The 22,132-nt window shown below is 44.8% G+C and overlaps 1 protein-coding gene across 5 annotated transcripts in view; it reads left to right on the forward strand.

Annotated features, from left to right (window-relative positions):
- ARAP2 (ArfGAP with RhoGAP domain, ankyrin repeat and PH domain 2) overlaps positions 1 to 22,132 on the forward strand; it is a 619,943-nt gene that overhangs the window by 75,251 nt on the left and 522,560 nt on the right. The window contains exon 1 of one of the 5 annotated variants that reach the window (XM_029589662.1): positions 2,656 to 2,855. The exons of the other annotated variants lie outside the window; for them this stretch is intronic. The gene's annotated coding sequence lies outside the window, so the exon portion shown is untranslated. Of the gene's footprint in view, positions 1 to 2,655; positions 2,856 to 22,132 lie in introns of those variants that run through there. 5 annotated transcript variants of the gene reach the window in all.

Raw genomic sequence — 22,132 nt, forward strand, 5'->3', positions numbered from 1 at the left:
GGAGATAATGTATCCGAGGAAAGGCAGACTGGATTTCTCGAATAAGCATTTGTCCAATTTTGCAAATAAGTGATTCTCGCGAAGACGTTGGAGGATGGTATGGACATCAGTGCGGTGTGTGGCCAGATCCTTAGAAAAGACAAGGATATTGGCCAGATATGCCACAACCTTGGTATACAGCAAATCTCTGAAAATTTCATTCATCATTCGTTGGAAAACTGCAGGCACATTACAGAGGCCGAAAGGCAACACCAGGTATTCGTAATGACCGTCCCGGGTGTTAAAGGCAGCCTTCCAAATGTCATCGGGATGGATCCGTACCAAATTATACGCTCCACATAAGTCCAATTTCATGAATATAGATGCTCCTTGCAAGCGATCAAATAATTCTGAGATCAGTGGCAGAGGATACTTGTCTTTGCGGGTGATGGAGTTTAGGCCGCGGTAGTCAATACATAGCCTGTATTTTGTGACCATCTTTCTTGGTCACAAAAAAGAATCCCACCCCAGCAGGAGAAGTTGAGGGGTAGATGAATGTCATCACAAGGTTTTCTTGGATGTACTCCATCATAGCATTTGTCTCTGGCAGAGACAGAGGGTAGGTGCATCCTTGGGGAGGCGTGGTCCCAGGAAGAAGGTAAATGTGACAATCAAACTTCCAAAGAGGCGGAAGAAGGTCTGCTTTTTGTTTGGAAAACACATCTTCAAAATCAACATAAGGAGCGGGTATACCTGAAGATGTGGCAGCCAGAGGAACCACTGATGGTGGTACAACTTTCTGAAGACAGGACTGGAGGTAGGCGGGACCCCGGTCCAACAGTTGCAATGAACCCCAGTTAAATTGAGGAGAGTGCCTTTGCAGCCAGGGGAGTCCAAGCACTACTGGATGGATGGATTTCTCCAATACTAACAGTTCAAGTCACCGGGGGAGGCCCGAGGACAGAGCTGATTGCCCACCATCACTAGCGAGGAGGAGCCAGAGTTTAGAGTCACTGTAGAAAGGTGAGGGGGCCGTACCGCAGGTCTGCCATGGACAGCATGCATAACAATTGAGACCCTCATAGCTCTTCAGCCTTACTCCCCCCAGTTCACTCAGATCTCCCATCCAGCCAATAGTACACAAATATCATGTTTAATATCACTTATGCCAGATAATTAGCAGGTATTAAAATTACATGAGTAAGTCAGCAAACCTTCATGCTCAACTGTCTTTTAAAATAGCCTTATATATGTAATTGTTGGCCAAACCTCAGAATGACCCCAGACTGCCCCCATTTTATGCACATATATATATGGTGAAAGCAAAAATACGTACATATGTTTGAGACTTATAAAATAGCATGTATGTTGAACCCAGTTTTGGATAGGTAATCTTCCGTTAGATTTCTCCCACAAAAATCTAGGGTGGTTTTGCAAGCATTGTTAGATTCTATGCATATGTCAGATCCCTTGATATTTGCAACATCCTATCACTAAGGAGTTTACTTTTTCTTCTTTGCCTCATCAGTTGTATTCTAGAATTGATTATTTTTTAGTTTCTAATGTTTTATTGTCTCTTGTTGTAGCAGCTAACATGGGCAATATTGGTTCTCAGATAATGCACCTTTTTTTTTTTTTTGGAGTTCAGCTATATGGGCTTGACTCAGATGATTCCTTTATGGCATTTTAATATTGGACTGCTATGTGATGAGAACTTTATTGCATTTGTCCAAGATAAATGTATGGAATACTTTAGATTTAATGATATCCAGTCAACGTCATCTTTTACTTGGTGGGATGCATTTAAAGCTGTACTGAGAGACATCGTTAACTATTCTGCTGGTAAACAAAAGCAATACAAATTGGAGGTGGAGAAATTGGCAGAGGCCATCAGACAGTTGGAGTCACAACATATTAGAAACAAAGATAATTCGATATTCTTATCCCTTCAAAAATTGAAATTCAAATATAACTCTCTTTTAAGTCAACAAACTGGTATGTTATTGTTTTCTTAGTCTGCTAATTATTATGCTAGCAGCAACAAGGCTAGACATTTATTAGCACAATATTTGAAGTCCTGGAAAAACAGGGAAAGAGTTAAGGCATTGCAAACTAGTTCAGGGATCAGAGTTACTAGAGGTTGGATATAGTGATGGAATTTCAAGCTTGTTATATAAAGCTATATTCATAAGAGGTGACTTATTCTAGGGAGGCTTTATTTGATTTCCTGAAGGGGTTGGAGCATCCTGTATTGTCTGAAGTTTCTAAAGAAATTTTGAACAGGGACCTGTTAATGGAAGAGATAGAGATGACAATTGGTTCATTGCCTAATGAAAAAGCTCCTTTTCCTGATGGACTTCCAGGAGAATTTTATCATGTGTTCAAGTCCATCTTGTTTCCTAAGCATCAAAAGCTTTATTAAAGCTTTTTAGACACTGGGTTAGTTGGAGAATCTTTTTCTGAAGCTAGGATTGTGGTACTTGAAAGGCCTGGAAAGGACTTGCTGTTTGTACAGAATTAAAGAACCATTTCTCTTATCAATAGTCTGTAAAATCTATGCTTAAGTCCTTGTAGTAAGGTTGTCTAAAGTGATGGACTCTATTGTTCACAAAGATCAGAATGGTTTTGTTTTTGGACTTATTGCAGTAGAAGAAGACCGGAAGGCTCATCTGCATACTCCTTCCAGCATCCCCCGGGAGAGGAGTCCAGAGGTCACCATAACTGATTCAGATATTGAATTCCACAGCCCCAGCTTCCAGAGGCCCTGCACCCTTTGCAGTAGAAGAGGACTGGAAGTGTGCGCCGAATGGTGCGCAAATCTCAAACTCTTCATTTAACTGAGTGAAGATTAATTTAATGGTAGTTAAAGAGGATTGGTAAGTATAACTTTGGGAAAACTTTGGACGTATAAAAGATTGGTGAAAGGTGAAATAAAGGGATATCATTTTTAGAGTTTGTGTTTGTCTGAGGTAATAAGCAAGCCAGAGATAGTTAATTCTAATGTCTGTCTTTCCCACCCACTCAACCCTTGATTTTTAGGCAAGAGAGACTTTCTCAATAAAAATCAATCAGGGTTTTTTCTAAATCATACTATTGTACCAGCCCTTATTGAAAGTTTAATCATCCCCTTGTAGAATACTAGCTGATTAATTAGTAAATTCACCTGTAAATGTAAGGTACTCTAATTCCAACTCTCTTAGTATCCTAAACTTAACTAGGAACTCAATAAATCTAAGATGAAGGCAGCAGTCCAGCAGCAAGAGAGGGGCTTTCCAGTCTTTTGTATGATTTTTTACCTGCCGGTGAGAGATTGTAAGTGTGCACTCAGTGCAAAGAGTTCTTGGCTCTCGGGGAACAAGTCCAATCTCTGGAGGCTAGAGTAGCAGATTTGGAGGAGCTGAGCCAGACAGAGAGGTACATTGATGAGACCATCAGGGACATAGTAGCCAAGTCCCAAATCCAGTCTGGCAGTCCCAGTGCTGCCTTGGATCAGAAAGGTCTCCCAGTAGGAGAACATCACCCTGGTGTAGCAGGAAGTGATCCTGAAGTAAGGACCTGCTCTCCAGGTGATGTATTGTCCTCTCGCACTGAGGACAAGTCTCCCAGGGTTACTGTCCAGGAGGGAAGGGTTAGGCCAGCCATCATAGTTGGTGATTCAATTATTAGAAATGTAGAAAGCAAGGTAGCTGGTGGACGTTAGGACCGCCTGGTAACTTGTCTGCCTGGTGCGAAGGTGGCAGAACTCACGCATCACCTAGATAGGATTATAGACAGTGCTGGAGAGGAGCCGGCTGTTGTGGTACATGTGGGCACCAAGGACATAGGAAAATGTGGGAGAGAGGTTCTGGAAGACAAATTTAGGATTTTAGGTAGAAAGCTGAAATCTAAAACCTCCAGGGTGCAGGTCCCCAGAGGCAGGCAGAGCTCCAGAGTTTCAATACGTGGTTGAGATGATGGTGCAGGGAAGAGGGATTCAGTTTTGTAAGGAACTGGGGAAACATTTGGGGAAGGGGGAGACATTTCCGAAAGGATGGGCTCCACCTTAACCAGAGTGAAAACAAGCTGCTGGCACTAACTTTCAAAAAGGAGATAGAGCAGCTTTTAAACTAGAACAAGGGGGAAAGCTGACAGTCACACAGCAGTGCATGGTTCAGAGAAATGTATCCTTGAAGGATACTAATGAAACAAGAGACTTAGGGCATCCCAACAAAGATGTTCCAATAAAAGCAAACGTAGTCCATGTGCCTATATGTAAAAAATCACTGAAGCTAATGATTTCCAAATTATCCCTAACAACTGAAAAGCAGGCTGTTAATACAAACAAAAAACACACTTTGAAATGTCTGCATGCCAATGCCAGAAGTCTAAGATGTAAGATGGGAGAATTAGTGTATAGCAGTAAATGATGAGATTGACATAATTGGCATCACAGAGACTTGTGCTCCTACCATGTGACAAGGGCTGACCAATGGCACTGGTAGCCCCTGTGACATTGTAAGGGCAAGGCTATCTGTGCCATTTTGAGTCATAGCAGGCCCAACAGCATGGAGGGAGAGATTGCTCGCGGAACCCCGTTGGACCACCAGGGACTTTTAGTAAGTCTTGGTTTAGGGCTCGAGATAGTGGGGGGGGGGGGGGGGTGTAAGAAAGTAAAATTTAAGGGTGGGGGGGGGTTGTTTTGTTTTTTTTATAAATATGCCCCTCCCCCCACACTAACCCAAAAAACGAATTTTCCCCGAAGCTCAGGGAAAATCCATTTCGTGGTTCAGGTCCCCCCGAACCACAATGAATTAGGCAATTTCAATGAAATTGCCTAATTCGTAATAAATGAAGGCACATCTCTAGTAGTTACTCTCAATACAGAATCAGCATTGTGTATCTACAGTTGGGATTATTCTTCCCTATTTGCATCATTTTGCACTTTTCCACATTAAATTTCATCTGTCATTCAGTTGCCCAAGCTCCTAGTCTCACTAGGTCCTTCTGCATCAGAATCTGCTGCTGAATAATTTTGAGTCATCTACAGATCTGATTATCTGACTTTTTGTTCCCTTTTCCAGATCATTTATGAATATATTAAACAGCACAGGTCCCAGTACCATTCCCTGTGATACCCCACTAATGACATTTCTCCATTTGGAAAACTGACCATTTAGTCCTACCTTCTGTTTCCAGCCTTTTAACCAGTTATCAATCCACTATAAAACCTAAATTATGACTCTGTAATTTCCTAAGGTGTCTCTCATGGGGGACTTTGTCAAATGCCTTCTGAAAGTCCAAATATACCATATCAACTGGCTCATCTTTATCTGCATGTTTTTTTACACTTTCAAAAAATTCTAAAAGATTGGTAAGACAATATGTTCCCTTGCTAAAACTGTGTTCACTCTTCCCCATTAAGTCATGCCTATCAATATAGCCTGTGATTTTATTTTTAAGAATGACTTCTAACATTTTGCTCAGCACAGATATCAGGCTCCTGGCCTTTAGTTTCCTGGATCCTTCCTAGAGCCCTTTTTAAAAATCAGCATCACATTGGCCACCTTCCAGTCTTCAGGAATTATGGCAGTTTTAAATGAAAGGTTACAGATTACTAGTAACAGGTAGGCAATTTAATGTTTTAGCTCTTTTAGAACTTTGGGATAGAAGCCATCTGGTCTTGGTGATTTGTTACTCTTTAGGTTTTCAGTGTGATCTATTATATCCACCATTGTCACAAATCTTGCTTGGGCAGTGGTGAGTACTCTACCAGGGCCAAGATCAGTAATTATGGGCAGTTAACAAAGTTTGTATATTTGGCTTGGATATAATAGACAATAAAGCTGTGGCCTTTGATCTTCATTATACTTTCTACTGTATTTTGGTAATTGTGTGTGTGAAGAGAGATGCTTGGAGTATAGTGGTGGATCTCCATGGTAACTTCATATCATGACCAGGTGGCCGATAGAATGCACCAACTGCTATACTCTTGCTTGTAGCACATGGAATTTGTACCCATAAGATCATCAGAAGAGATTGGAAATTTGTGACGCTAAGGACCGGATTTTCAAAAGGTTACACGCGCCGGGCCTATTTTTAAAGTCCCGGCAGTGCACATAAAGTCCCAGGACGCGTGTAAGTCCTGGGGTTTTACAAACGGGGTGGGGAGTAGGCAAGGCCAGAGGCCTGAAACACAGCAGCCATTGCCACTGTGTCAAGGGATCGCATGCCGGTAGCCTGCCGGCACGCGCAACTCACGCCTGCCCAGAGGCAGGTGCAAAAGGTAGGATACAACTTTTGGGGGGGGTTAGAGTAGGGCTGGGGGGAAAGGTTAGGGGAAGGGGTGGGAAGGTCAGGCTAGGGGGAAGGGAACGGAGGAAGGTTGCACAGCTCGGCACACGCAAGGTGCACAATTCTGCACCCCCTTGCGTGCGCCGACCCCAGATTTTAAAACATGTGCATGCCTGTGCGTGCATGTTATAAAATCTACCCCTAAGATTTTAAAAATTTCATTTTGGTGAAGTTGTCTTAAAGATAATTTAATGTTGATAATATTACTAGACAACAGAATTTACATCTATTTACAGTTTCTAAGGTTGAACATATTTTTACAAACAAAATGTTTATAAAGTATCTTGGAAATATTGAAAATACAATCTGCTCCCTTTCCTCCAGTCTCCAGGGCTTTTTACTTACCATTATAGAAGAAATAAGTTAAATCAGAGGATAAGTTGGCACTGTCACCAAGTTCATCAGACAGTTTAGATCTAACGGGCTATCCCTGCAACTTTAATTGTTAATTGGAGTCTGATAGGAATTATGTTAAGATTGTTCTTTATGTTATTATTTATTTATTGTTCAATGGGAAACATGCCTTCGAGAAATCAACACCCTCCTCTCCAGTCTGAATTTAATCCTAAATTCTTCAAAAACGGAACTCCTTCTCATATCCACGGAGAACCGCAACATCACAACAAATCCTTCAGCAAACTTACAAATAGCCCAAGTGAGAGACCTAGGAGCATCATTGATGATCGGCTAAACCTAAAAGCTTTTATAAACCAAACCACCAAGGACTGCTTTCATAAACTGCATGTCCTAAAAAGAATAAAACCACTGTTCCACAATCATGACTACAGAACAATCTTACAAGCAATAATCTTCTCTAAGTTAGACTATTGCAACTCTTTATTATTAGGTCTCCCATCATCGCATACTAAACCTCTTCAGATGGTTCAAAACACGGCAGCCAGAATATTGACAAATACACGGAGAAGAGATCACATTTCCCCAGTCCTCAAAGACCTACACTGGCTGCCGATTCATTATAGAATCTTATATAAGTCCATCACCATAATATACAAAGCTATCCAACAATACGCTCCGCTCAACCTACAAATCACTTTCAAAAAACATACATCCTCCAGACCCATAAGAGAGTACTATAAGGAATTTCTACAGGTACCTCACTCCAAAACCTCCCATCATATAACCCTCAGAGACAGGGCATTCTCCACAGCAGGACCTCCTCTTTGGAACTCCATCCCACCGGAGCTGTGGCAGGAACCTTGCCTCCCAACATTCAGGAAAAGACTCAAAACGTGGCTATTTAAAAAAGCCTTCCCAGACTCGGAATAAATCTTAACTCACCTCTAACCAACTTCCAATCACTACCCTTATGCAGAAAACTACAAAATGGCAAATGGATATGTCCTAGTAAATACCATAAACTCTGTAAATGTACCCTGTCAAATTTCGGTTAATATATTCTGTTAAATTTCCTATCACTTTTCTCTGCTCCTAGTTATACTTTTCCCTGTTTTATTGTAACTGTAATTGTTTTCGTTCAGCACCTGTTATTTATTTCGTTCACTGTAACTTTTATCACTCCCCCTGTTTATTGTAAACCGGCATGATGTGATACTCTCACGAATGCCGGTATAGAAAAAACTTAAATAATAAATGTTATGGGATGTATTATTTGAAAATATGAAAGTATGGATATTTCTTAATGTGGAGAAAGCTACTCTGAAAAAAAGAAGGCAATTTATTATATTGAGGCCTACGATTCTGCTAATTGGGCATTATCTTTTTTTGAAATTTCCTTGCAAATGTATCATTCAATTTCATCATGTTAAGTATGTTTTATTTTACCCTGAACAGTTAACTGTTAACCTTGTATTTCTACTGAATTATACTATCAAGATGGGGGTGTAGATCCTTGAAGCTATATACATTATTCCTAGAACCTCCTAGATTTATATTGGTGACATGGTATTAGGACTACGTCCTCGTGTCTGCTTGTGTTTTTTATTTTTTTTTTTTATAATGATTAAACCATTTTGTTTAATGGATGTGTATCCCTTCACCCCTCAATTTTAGTGGACTATTGTGTATTTAGTGTTGATGTATTATTGAAGTATTATTATTTTTTATTAATTACCTTTTCCTTACAAATCATCCTTAGATTTTAATTTCATAATTATAAATAATGCTTCACGTTTTTCTAACATTTGAAAATCCATAAATGCTAGGATTTTTTTTTTTTTAAATTGTTCAAGGTGTCTGTTTTTTAAAAAATTTGCACTTCTTTAGTGCCCAGTATCATTCTACATATATCAATATCTGTAATAGTAGCATGCCTGAACATGCCAACATGCTGATTACTATGGGACTGATTCATAGAGGCTAGAAAGGAGGTTGATGTAAAGTTATTAAGGCACCCAGCAAATAAAAATCTTTGCTATTCTGATCTTGAATAGAGAGCTGCATGTAAAGCAGAAAATGGCAAAATGAGCAACAATAAGGCATAGATTTTTAAAGTTATGCATGGGCGTAGATTTGTTTGCACCCCCGGGACGGCACCACTCCCAACACGCCCCCGACATGCCCCCATGCAAAGCCCCAGGACTTACGCGCGCCAGCAGCCTATGCAACATAGGCGCGCCGGCGCACAAGACCCCTGCGCGCATAAATCCGGCTGGATTTATGTGCGCAGGGCTTTTCAAATCTGCCCCAAAGCGTATAATGAGACATTTGAGACTTATATGGCTCTGTGCCACAGAATGTGTTATTTGTCTACTTACCTTACACAAATTTGCTCTGTTAACATCCGTGCCTTATAAAGAAAGGCAAGGTACGGGACTGAATAAGCATAGGCCATGACATCCCAAACTAAGAGTAAAAAGCCAACACCTCAATCAGCACATTGCCTCATTTGGCCACTATCTGCAACACTTATTTACCATAATTCCACAGGATTCAGTGAGGAAAATCCCAGTTCTCACACATTTATTTATTCAATATTTATAGACCGCCTATCAATTTTACCAGGCAGTTAAAAAGATACCATTCATAAAATGAATGAAACAATCAAAACATAATTAAAACAAGACTAAGACAAACAAATCATAGGATGTATAACATTAAAATAGCATAAACCCTGTTAAAATAATTAAATAGTGCAAAAACTAAGAAAATTTAAGTTACAAAAACCAAGAAAATAAAAACAGTATATCAAATAAAACAATAAAAACTTTTAAAACTAGTTTAAAACCCTGCTGTTAACCTATTGTATAAAAAATATAGTCATACATGAAAGGCTGGTTGGTAGTATATTGCTTTTTTCCACTTTCTGAGAACCTTCTCAGTGACATGGACCGAAGGCTTGTAGAAATAAAAAAAAAACAACTTTTAAAAGCTTTCTGAATCTCAGCAGAACCTTTTCTCCTTTAATACATTGAGGGAGTGTGTTCCATAAAGTTGGTCTTTGAACATAAAATAAATGTTCTCTTGATTTGTCCAGATGAACTAATTTAAAAGAAGGAACATTTAAAAGTTGTTGGGAAGCTGATCTTAAAGATCTTGCAGCTTTATACATTTTAAAAGCTGCATTAAAACTATGTGGAGCCAGCCCATTAATTCCTTAAACTCAAGTATGAGTACTCTAAACTTGTGAGCCATAAAACAGGCAACCAATAGAGTTTAATTAAAACAGGAGTAATGTAAGTTGGAATCTGAGCAATTATTCTAGCCGCAGAATTAAAAAACAAAGCAAAACACTTATTACAGGACAAAAACTACCATCAGTGACTTTGGAAGACAGAAATCATGTGTTTACAAATACATATGCCAACTTGCTCCCTACCAGTTATATAATTGATGATTTGCCCTGGATATAAAGAGGTAAACTCCTCAGATGTCTATTATTTAAATAAAATATCATTCCACTTTTCTAATCTGATGGTGGATTCATAGCTCAAATAAGCTTGAACCAGGGTAAAGTATCATTAAAAAAAAAAAGAGAGACAGGGTGAAAATGCATCTACCCAGGATTTAACTTGTAGACAAATGGAATAAGATCTGTATAAGGCGGTTGGAGATGGAACAGAGCCAGGTGTGACCTATGCAAGCGGGTGTCCCCTTCTGCTGCAATGGATGTGGGGCCTCTGGAAGCTGGGGCTGTAGATCCTGAAGTCTGGATTGCTTGCACTGACCTCTGGAGCCCTCCTCCGGGGGCTGCTGGGTAATGCATGCAGATGAACCTTCCGGTCCTTTGCTGCTGCTGCAGTGCATGTTGCTATTGCTCTATGTGCTTGCCTTAACTTTTCTTCTTGCCTTGCCTTCTTGTTGTTGCCTTGCCTCCCTGTCATGTCTTGGTCCCCTTTTCTTGTCCGTCTGTTCATCTCTGCTTGACTTCTGGTATTGACACTGGCTTCAGACCCTGACTACTCTCCTGGATTGCCACCTGCCTTGACTTTAGCTTGGACCTCAATACTGATTTGACCTCCACTTGCTCCAAACTTGGCCTGGACCTCGATACTGCTTGCTTGCTGGCCGCCCTGACCTTGGCCTGTTACTTGACTTCACATGACTGCTCATTACAGGACACTTGCCTAAGCCTTGCCAGCTCCTGGAACCCAAGGGATCAACCTGCGTGGAACTGGGCTAGTATAAGTGAAGTCCTAGACCCAGTCCTTGTGACAGCGTGTTCACCAGCTGTTGGAGTGGGGCTGACAAGTTCTCCTGCTAGACTGTATCAACCATGCCACAGCTCAAGGGGTCACATCTGTGACACAGAATGGCTGCTCTCTTCTCTGCTCCAGGTTCATCCCTCCACTCTTCTTTCCTGCAGGCTGCCTAAATGGGAGGGGTTGGAGCAGAACACACCTACTATTTCTTTTAAGTCTGAAAAGAAGAGGTGTAACTGTCCCTTCAAAAAAAAAAAAGCCCTGTATCTACCTCTGTATGCCATGTCACAGTAGAATGTCAACAGATAAGATTTTGAAAAAAAATGCATTGATGGAGCAGACCAAAAACAAACATATTTAAGGACCAATGTACTAAAATGCATTACATGTGGCATTTGTTATACATGGACCTGAAAATTATCCATGTGTTGTAATTTATACTTGACATTTGTTATACATGCTAATGCCCAATGTCAATGACATGCAAATGAAGCAGATGGTAAAGTACACATGTACTTTATCTATAGACATTATTGCTAATACATAAATGCACTTCCCTGAAATACTTTTTTTATGTCAATTTATTTATTTTATTTATAAACAATATGATATTCCATCTTTTCTTAAGTTAGTTTCAAAATAGAATGCAATAAAAATTTCATTTAAAATTACAATCCAGATAATCTGTTGCGCTCGGAGGTGGACCCTTGTCCTGAGGCAGTGAAGAACTGCCTCCTGGTAGGGACCAGGAGACAACTGCCCCAAGGGGGCGGAGCACTGGAGGAGACAGAGGCTAGGAAGAGCTTCACCACTGGAAACCTGAGGTCCCCCCGGGAGAAGCCCATAGGGACCCGGGCCGCTTGGACTTGGTGGGCCTCGCAGGGTCTCTTGGAAGGATGGAAGTCCGGCGTGCCCACAGACAGAAGGGGAGCGTGGTCAGGTTCGAGACTGGAGGTCAGATGGGCAAGGAGGACCAGAATAGCATAGGCAATGACAAGGCTAGGAACAGAGCTAGAATCTAGAGACGTGGTCAAGCAGGCAGAGGTCAAAGTCTGGGGGTCAGTCCGAGGAGTAGTCAGCAAAGCAGAGGTCAGGTTCCGGAGGTCAGACGAGGCCACAGGCAGGCTGAGGTCAGAAGGCAGGCAGCAGGCAGATGAGTCTAGGAACAAGCTGAGGTCAGGAGGCAGGCAGCAGGCAGGCAGGTCGAGAGACAGACTGGAGTCAGAAGGCAGGCGGCAGGGAGGCAGGTCGAGGAGCAGACTGGAGTCAGAAGGCAGGAGGTAGACGAGCAGGTCAAGGAACAAGCCGAGGTCTGTACCAGTAAGACAGTCTGGAGGTACTACCTGGGGAGACGGACAGACGAACAGGAAAAGAAGGATGCTGGAGTACTAGGAAGCAGGAACAAGGCAGAAACAGAACTGGAACAGAAGGATCCTGGAAAGAGACTTGGAACAAGACTGGAGCAAGATAAAAACGCAGTGACAATCTAGCATATACTAGACAAGACAAGGCAAGGAAGTACAAGCAGGGACTTCCTTATAACAGGGAATCAATCGGGGCGCACCGTGGAGCTAGGATCCACCCTTGGCCCTACAAGAGGCTGGGCAGTCCGCGCTTAGGGGTGTAGCCAACACAGCTGAGGACGCCGAGCTCCGGCGTGAGGCCTGGTGTGCAGTGCAAGGCGCGGTGACTGCCGCTGCAGGACGCCGAGGCCTTGAAGTGCTTACAGCTGCCGCTAGGGAGGCCGACTGGGACCTGCTGTGGGACCATGGAGGTGAGCAGGCCCATGCGCGGCCAGCGCAGACGGGATGCGTAACAGTACCCCCCCCTTCTAGGCCTCCCCCAACGCGGCCATGGTTTATCAGGATGAGTCCTATGAAAGGTTTTCAGGAGTTCCTTTTCAAGGATATTGTGGGAAGGCTCCCATGAATTCCCCTCTGTCCCATAACCCTCCCAGGCTAAGAGATATTCCCATTTTCCTTGACACCACCGAACGTCAAGGACCTCACTTACCTGGAGGGAAGAGTCAGGTTCTGTAGAGACCCGTGGAGGAGAGGGAACTCTAAGTGAGGGCCAGGAGAGGACCAACGGCTTCAACAAGGACAAATGGAATGTGTTATGGATACCCATGGCACGAGGAAGCTGGAGTTGATACAATACAACTCCACTCTTCGGATTACAGGGAATGGTCCAATGTATTTTGGAGCCAAGCAATGAGAGGGAAGTCTCGGTCGTATGTGTCGAACGCTTAGCCACACTTTCTGGCCCGGATGGAAGATTGGAGCAGGACGTCTATGGATGTCAGAGTTAAGCTTGGAGCGTTCAGCGGCTTGGGAAAGACGCTCTTTTACTTGGTTCCATACTTGACGAATGGTGTGAGCCATGGATTGGGCCGCTGGAGAAGGAACTATCAGAGGAACTGAAAGAGGCAATCGGGACTGCCATCTGAATACCATGGAGAACGGAGATACATCGGTGGCTGCAGCAACATGAATATTGTGCGACAGCTCAGCCCAAGGAAGAAGATCAGACCAGTTATCCTGCTGATCATTTACATAGGAGCGGAGGAATGTCTTCAGAGTCTGATTGGTCCTTTCAGCTTGACCATTGGCCTGTGGATGATAGGCCGATGTATAGCTTAAGGAAATGTTAAACTTCTTACATAGGGAATGCAAACTCTGGTCCCTGGTTGGAAATAATCTCCTTTGGGAGTCCATGAAGGTGAAAAGGTTTCTTCAGAAACAGTTTCACTAATTCTGGGGCCGAAGGAATGCCCGGCAGGGGAATGAAGTGACCCATTTTCGAAAAATAGTCGATGATGACTCAAATCACGGTATTGTTCTGGGAAGGAGGCAGGTCCATAATAAAGTCCATTGAGATGCTAGACCATGGCTCGGTAGGTGCTGGGAGTCGTTGAAGTAAGCCCCAAGGCTTTCCATTAGGTGGTTTCTGTTGGGCACAGATGGGACACGAGTCCACATAGTTTCGGGAGTCTTGCACCATACTGGGCCACCAATAGTGTCTTTCCAACATCTCTAAGGCATGACCCAGATGGCCTGCCAATTTGGAATCATGAGCCCATTTCAGAATTTGTTCACATAGTCTACACGGAACAACTGTTTTCCCAGTAGGAACTGTAGTGGTCACAGCAAGGGATATATAGGCGGGATCAATAATGAAACTAGGAACTTCAGGGACATCTTCAGGTTCAAATGATCTGGATAGCGTATCAGCGCAGAGGTTCTTGGAACCTGGTGGAAACAGAGGATGAAGTTAAATCGTTCGAAGAAAAGTGCCCATCGGGCTTGACGAGGGTTCAGGAGTTGAGCCTCTTTATTCACAAGATTCTAATGGTCAGTGAAGATGGTAAACTTCTGTTGCGCCCCTTCCAACCAGGGGCACCACTCTTGGAGTGCCAACTTGATTGTGAAGAGTTCACGGTCACCAACGGTATAACGCTGTTCTGTCGGAGAAAACTTATGTGACTAGAAAGAGCAGGGAATCAGTTTACCCTTAGGGGAAAACTGGCTCAAGATGGCTCCTGTGCCGATTGCAGAGGTGTTGACCTCTACGACGAAAGGATGTTTAGGATCTGGGTGCTGCAGGCAAGGGCCAGAACAGAAAGCTTCCTTGATCATCTGAAAGGTGGCTAGTGCTTTAGCTGTCCATATGCGAGTGTTGGCCCCTTTCCTAGTCATAGCGGTGAGCGGGGCAACTAGGGAGAAATAATTAGCAATGAAGCTCCGGTCATAATTGGTAAAGCCCAGAAAACGTTGTAAGGCTCGGAGGCCTTCTGACTGGAGCCAGTCACGGATCCCCTGGACTTTCTCAAGGTCCATAGAAAATCCTCAGTCAGAAATGATATACCCTAAACAGGCATTTTTCCAGCTTGGCATACAAATGGTTCTCTCTCAGGTGTTGGAGGATGATATGAACATGATATTGATGAGATTCCAGGTCTTTAGAAAAGATCAGGATGTCGTCAAGGTATACGACTACGAAAGAATACAGAAGATCTTGGAAGATTTCGTTCATAAGGCATTGAAAGACCGCTGGGGCATTGCATAGCCCAAAGGGCAACACAGTGTATTTGTAGTGACCATCCCTTGTATTAAATGTGGTTTTCCAAATATCATTAGGTTGAATGCGTACCAAGTTGTACTCACCACTCAGATCCAACTTGGAGAAGATCCGTGCCCCTTCAAGGCGATGTAACAGTTCACTAATGAGGGGCAGTGGGTATCGGTCTTTGTGGGTCATGGCGTTGAGCCCCCTGTAATCAATACAAGGGTGTAGACCGCTGTCCTTTTTCTTAATGAAGAAGATCCCCACACCTGCAGGGGTGTCAGGCAGATGGATGAATCCTTTTTCTAGGTTCTCTTTAACATACTAAGACATAGCTTGAGTCTCAGATTGAGACAATGGGTAAGTTCTGCCTTTGGAAGGCATAGTGCCCGGCAGGAGTTCAATAGGACAGTTGAACTTGCATAACGGAGGCAGGGTATCCACTTTCTGCTTTGAGTATACATTGTTGAAGTCAGAATACTGAGGAGACAAACCAGGTAAAGTAACAGACTTCAGGACAGGAACTACTGGAGATACAGACTGCAAACAAGTTTTCTGGCATTTGGAGCCCCACTGTACCAACTGCAGGGAATGCCAATCGAACTGGGGTTCATGGGCCTGGAGCCAGGGCAAGCCCAGAATAACCAGATGAGTTGATTGCTTCAATACATAGAAAGACATCTCCTCCTCGTGGAGGGCCCAAGGTAAGGCAAACAGCCACTGTCTGGTGAGTGATGAGTCCTGGAAGATGGTCTCCCTGGATGGAGGTGATGCGGAGTCTCACCTCCAATGGCTGGAGAGGAATGTTCAGGAGCTTGACAATGTCATCCATAATGAAGCTGCTGCTTGCTCGGGTATCAACAAGAGCAGTGGTAGCGAAGGTGTGGGCCTTGATGCCCAGGGATACAAGAAGCAAGAGTTGAGAGCCAGTAACAGTTGCGCCCAAGCTCGGGACCCTCGCCATGCTCAGGCATTGCAGTTTCCTGGCCGAACCAGGCAGGACTGCAGACGATGTCCAGAAGTGCCACAGTAAAGGCAAAGACCCTCCTGCCGCCGACGGAGATGTTCGGTCAGAGACACACCCACAATTCACCTCCATAGGTTCCACCATGGAGGGGGGTGGTGATGCTGAAGTCTTAACTGGAGGATTGGAGGCATTTGTGGGATGTGCTATAGGAGAGCGTGGAGCCTTTACTTCTAGGCATCTTTGTCGGAGACGCTGATCAATCTTACAGTCAAGGGAAATCAGGTCCTCTAGAGACGTGGGAGTTTCACGGACAGAGCTCATATTTGAGAGCACAGGAGAGTCCATCTAGGAAGATGGCTTGCAGACAATCTTCTTGCCACCCAAGCTCCATGGCCAGAGTCCTAAACTCCACCATATACTTGGAGAGGGTCCTTGCCCCGTGATGGAGGTGGAGTAAGTTATGGCTGGCAACAGCCTGGCGGCCTGGGTCTCCGAAGGTCTGCTTGAAGAGAGCGATGAATTCAGATAACTTGGAAAGGATGGGATCAGAATGTTCCCATAAGGGAGAGGCCCAAGCCAGAGTCTTCCCTTCCAGACAAGACAGGATGAAGGTCACCTTGGTGATTTCCTTCAGGAACAACAAGGGTTGTAGTGCAAACTGCATGAAGCACTGATTAAGCAAGCCATGACAGGAGCTTGGGTTCCCATTATATCGAGGAGGTGCAGGAAGTGCCAACGATGCTTTGAGAAGCATGGTGGCCGAGAGGCCCACAGGATTGGCCAAAGCTATATCTTGTAGCTGGGAACAAAGTTCTTCCACCAATGAGGCAGGCGTTTCCAAAGCTTAATGATGTTGTTTAATTGTGGCGGCCAAACCCAGTAGGGCCCTGGAGGCGGGAGACTCCAACGAGTCCATGGCCTTGGCAACCTGTTGTGCTCGAGAATGGACCCTTGTCCTGAGGCAGTGGAGAACCGCCTTCTGGTAGGGATCAAGAGACAACAGCCCCCAGGGGGCAGAGCACTGTAGGAGACAGAGCTTCACCACTAGAAGGAGGAGCCCTTAGGGACCTGGGCCGCTTGGCCTTAGGTGGGTCTCGCAGGGTCTCCTGGAAGGATGGAAGTCCAGCGTGCTCACAGACAGAAGGGGAGCACGGTCAGGTTCAAGACTGAAGGTCATATGGAACAAGGAGGACAAGAATAGAGTAGGTGATGACAAGGCTAGGAACAGAGCCAGAATCTAGAGATGTGGTCAAGCAGGCAGAGGTCAAAGTCCAGGGGTCAGTCCGAGGAGTAGTCAGCAAAGCAGAGGTCAGGTTCCGAGGTCAGACGAGGTCACAAGCAGGCCGAGGTCAGAAGGCAGCAGCAGGCAGACGAGTCTAGGAACAAGCTGAGGGCAGAAGGCAGGCGGCAGGCAGGCAGGTTGAGGAACAGACTGGAGTCAGAAGGCAGGTGGCAGGCAGGCAAGTTGAGGAGCAGACTGGAGTCAGAAGGCAGGCAGTAGACAAGCAGGTCAAGGAACAAACCGAGATCAGTACCAGTAAGACAGTCCGGTGGTACTACCTGGGGAGACGGACAGACGAACAGGAACAGAAGGATGCTGGAGTACTAGGAAGCAGGAACAAAGCAGGAACAGAACTGGAACAGAAGGATCCTGGAACGAGACTTAAGACTGGAGCAAGATACAAATGCAGTGACAATCTAGCATACACGCCAACCCTATTGCCAAGGCAAGGAAGTACAAGCAGGGACTTCCTTATAACAGGGAATCAATCAGGGTGCGCCGCAGAGCTAGGACCCACCCTTGGCCCTACAAGAGGCTGGGTGGTGCGTGCGTGCGTAGAGGCATGGCCATCATAGCCGAGGATGCCAAGCTCCGGCGTGAGGCCTGGTGTGCAGTGGAAGGCCCAGCAACCGCCACTGCGGGACGCCAAGGCCTTGAAGCGCTTGCAGCTGCCGCTAGGGAGGCCAACCCGGGACCTACCATGGAACCATGGAGGTGAGGAGGCCCATGCGCGGGCCAGGCGCAGGTGGGATGCGTAACATAATCATGCAAATCAAATGTGTCTGTAAATCAATTAGCATTCTAACAGGTGAATTTCCAAGGATATATGAAGTGCCTGAAAAGCAGAATATAAATCAAATACATAAATAGACCTATCATTTACCTGTGTCAAGTGCACTTAATGGATAAAACCTATTGACAATTCAATGGCATATATTGTAGCAATTTTCAAAAATCCACTGACTTAGTTAAAATGCATTTACACATGTAAAACCCAGTTTTAAGTATGAAAATGCTTCTGAAAACATTACTACCACACCACACACAAGGTAAGCTGAAACTACTCAAAATTACTTGCAAATAACAGCAGCAAAGCCTTATAATAAGTCATAAAACGCAATTCCTCAAATAATTATACCACAACAGTCGAAACCGCTGTGGGGAAACACTATCATCATGCAAAATGTGTTCATTAAATTCCCAAAAGATTTCTATATATATAGGGGCGGATTTTCAGAGCCCTGCTCGCTTAAATCCACCCAAAACTGGGCGGATTTAGGCGAGCAGGGCCCTGCGCGCCGGTGAGCCTATTTTACATAGGCCTACCGGCGCGCGCAGAGCCCCGGGACTCGCGTAAGTCCCGGGGTTCTCCGAGGGGGGCGTGTCGGGGGCGTGTCGGGGGCGGGCCCGGTCGTCGCGGCGTTTTCGGGGCGGGTACGGGGGCGTGGCTACGGCCCGGGGCGGTCCGGGGGCATGGCCGCGCCCTCCGTACCCGCCCCCAGGTCGCGGCCCGGCGCGCAAGAGGCCCGCTGGCACGCGGGGATTTACGCCTCCCTCCGGGAGGCGTAAATCCCCCGACAAAGGTAAGGTGGGGGCTTAGACAGGGCCGGGTGGGTGGGTTAGGTAGGGGAAGGGAGGGGAAGGTGAGGGGAGGGCAAAAGGAAGTTCCCTCCGAGGCCGCTCCGATTTCGGAGCGGCCTCGGAGGGAACGGGGGTAGGCTGCGCGGCTCGGCGCGCGCCGGCTATACAAAATCGATAGCCTTGCGCGCGCCGATCCAGGTTTTTAGTAGATACGCGCGGCTCCGCGCGTATCTACTAAAATCCAGCGTACTTTTGTTTGCGCCTGGAGCGCAAACAAAAGTAGGCCTATTCGCGGAGTATGAAAATCCGCCCCATAGGTTTTTGTTGCAAAGAAAAATTCATTAATTTGTATCCAAAATCACTTAGCTCTTTAGTAGGGGAGAAGCTCAACTGACAACCTGACACTGACAGTGTTTGTTTGGTCAAGATGGCAAGTTCCCCTGAAGCAGAGAGCAGTTGGGTATGCTCTCGAAATGCTGTCAGCGTTGGGTTGTTGGTTAAGCTTCTTGCCTACTATAGAGTAAGTGTTTTTGGATTCAAATGAAATAATTTGTGTTTGCAACAAAAAATATATATATAAAAAATGTTTTTGGACTTTAATCAACACAATTCCCATGATGATACTGTTTCCCTACTGCTGTTTTGACTGTTGAAGTGTAATTATTTGAGGAATTGTGTTTTATGACTTTATTATAAGGCTCTGGTGCTGTTATTTGCATTATCAGTTTCTGAAAACATTACCTCATCACACCCATTTTGAGAACCTAATCTCAATCCTTTATTTTAACTATTGATTTATTGCCACATACCTTGACTTTCATGGCTAAACTGACAGAAGGAGTGGTTCAATCAAAGCTTACATCCTGTTTGGAAAAGAAAAATGCCTTGGATTACTGCCAGGCTAGTTTCCGCACTGGGCATAGCATTGAAACAGTGATGTCTGTGCAGGAAGATTTACTGTGGGTAGGAGATGAGGGAGGGAGAATCAGGTTTTGTTGCTTCTTTTGAATATGTCGGCTGCTTTTGATCTCATAGATCATGCCATCCTTTTAGAGCACTGTCAAGCCATATGGATAGGTGGACAGATATGGCTGTCATCTTTTTTATCAGATCAGAAAATCTGTCTGTGTTAAAGGCAACCTTTATTACTCAGTGCCTTTGGCATGTCAGGTCCCACAAGGGTCTTCCTTGTTATCTTTCAGTGTGCTCAGTGTATTCATGCAGCCCATGGCAAAGTTATACAGGCCTTGGGGTTGCATGGATACAGTTACACTGATTTTCAGCATATTTATTCCTGGAGGGGAGATGGATCAGAGGCATTAGTACAGATTTTAAAAAAATGATACAAGTCTTAATTGGATGCTTACTACAGAATAAACTAGGCAGGTATTCTTGTTGTTAGTAGATATTGGAGGCAATAACGAGCAGATTTTAAAAGGGCCGTACATGTACCCATATCTCACCACTCAAAGATATGCGCTATTTTATAAAGTATATGCAAACAGATTTTAAATAAGCCATGCAGGTAAAATCTGGCCTTTATGCTCGTGGCCGGGCCTTGCATGCGCAGAGTCAAATTTTCAAAAAGGCCCGGCTACACGCGTAAAGGCCGGCACACACATAAGTGGCGGGCCGGGGGGGGGGGCGTGTTCTGGGCAGGGAGGGGTGAATTGGGGAGCGGGCTGGGACAGTGGCAGGGGCAGATTCCCGATGACGACCGGCCCGGAATTCGCCACCCTGGCCGGCCCCGGAGATACCACGTGGTCTGCCGAGCACGGCTCTGTCACAGCCGCGCTCGGCAGACCATGTGATTAGAGCAACCAGCCCACCGGGGGATGCCTGATCCCCCGATAGGCCAATCCGCCCCTGGACAGCGGCATTGATCATTGTCCTGGAGCCTTGCTCGCCGGCCAGGTGCCAGCGCGCGCGCGCAACTTAATTCAGTTTGGGCCCTGGAGTAAGTTGGAAGACAAAAAAAAAAGGAAAAGGTAGGAATTAGGGTTTGGGGAGGAGAAGGGAATGGGAAGGGAGGTTAGAGTGAGGAGTAGGGAAGTTCTCTCCCAGTCCGCTTCTTAATTGGAGTGGACTGGGAGGGAACTGAGGAAGGCCACGATGCGTCACCGCACGAAACTAGTAAAAATCTACCCCCTTGCACGCGCCGCGTCACATGCATATGTCTGCAGCCTTTACATGCAAGAGAGAGAGAGAGAGGGTTCAGCCTGACACTCAATATCCACCATTGTAAGGAGGCACTGATTCGGGGGGAGTTTTCGGGAGATAGGTTGGGATTTGGGGGGTGGTGTTACAGAAACATTCAGTGGCATTCATTGTTAAATTGGCACCATTAAAGAATTTTAGTCCTTATAAGCAATGAAAAGGAGTTGATTTGTACAATGCACCTAGCAGAGACTGCACTGTACAAATCAACTCCTCTTGTTAGAATTTTCATCGCTTGTAAGGTTTAAAATTATTTAATGATGTCAATTTTTCACTGAATACCTCAGAATGTTTCTGTAACATCCCCCCCAAACCCAACCCACCTCTCAAACTCTCCCTGAATCAAGTACACATATTGAGTGTCAGGCTGAGCCCTATAAAGAGGTTTTTCTCTCTCTCTCCCTCTCCCTTTCTCTTCTCTCTCTCTCTCTCTCTCTCTCTCCCTTGAGGAGCTGTAGCAAAGTTACACCAATAAAATGCCCATGCCCCTGTCTCTTTTCTAGACACATATACATTAATGTACATGAGCCCTACTCGGCTATTTAAAATGTGCGTAATTCCCACCTGGCCCACTTATGTGGCCATTTTTGTGCATGCAAGGCTTTTAAAATCTACCTGTAAGGTTTTATAAGCACACCAAGTAAAATCTTTGGGGTCAGTTTGACTCACTGTTGTATTTGCAATTTCAGGTGCAAGATGTAGTCAAGTAGACTGTTAAAAACCTCGCCAGGTATGTCAGTTGCACCAGCTGCTGGATTTAAATTCATTTATGATGATTGTCCAGGCTTCTATATTGCCCAACGAGACTATTGCAATTGGCAGTAAATTGGACTCCCAGAGAGACTGCTGTGCAGAATTCAAGTTGTGCAAATATAGTGGCCAGATTGAGCTGGGTGTGGTCACAGAAAATGTCTACACAGCTGTTACTAGTTTGGATGTATTGGCTTCCAACAACTTCTAGAGTCCAGTTTAATAGGCTGTCTCTGCTTTTTAGGGTATTGAGAGGAAATGGGCCTGTGTATCTGAAAGATAATATGCATTTATTTGAGCTTACAAGAGACCTCTGCTCCTGTCAGAGTGCAAGATTGACTT

The sequence above is a fragment of the Rhinatrema bivittatum genome, chromosome 1, assembly GCF_901001135.1.
Source record: "Rhinatrema bivittatum chromosome 1, aRhiBiv1.1, whole genome shotgun sequence".
Classification (NCBI taxonomy): domain Eukaryota; kingdom Metazoa; phylum Chordata; class Amphibia; order Gymnophiona; family Rhinatrematidae; genus Rhinatrema; species Rhinatrema bivittatum.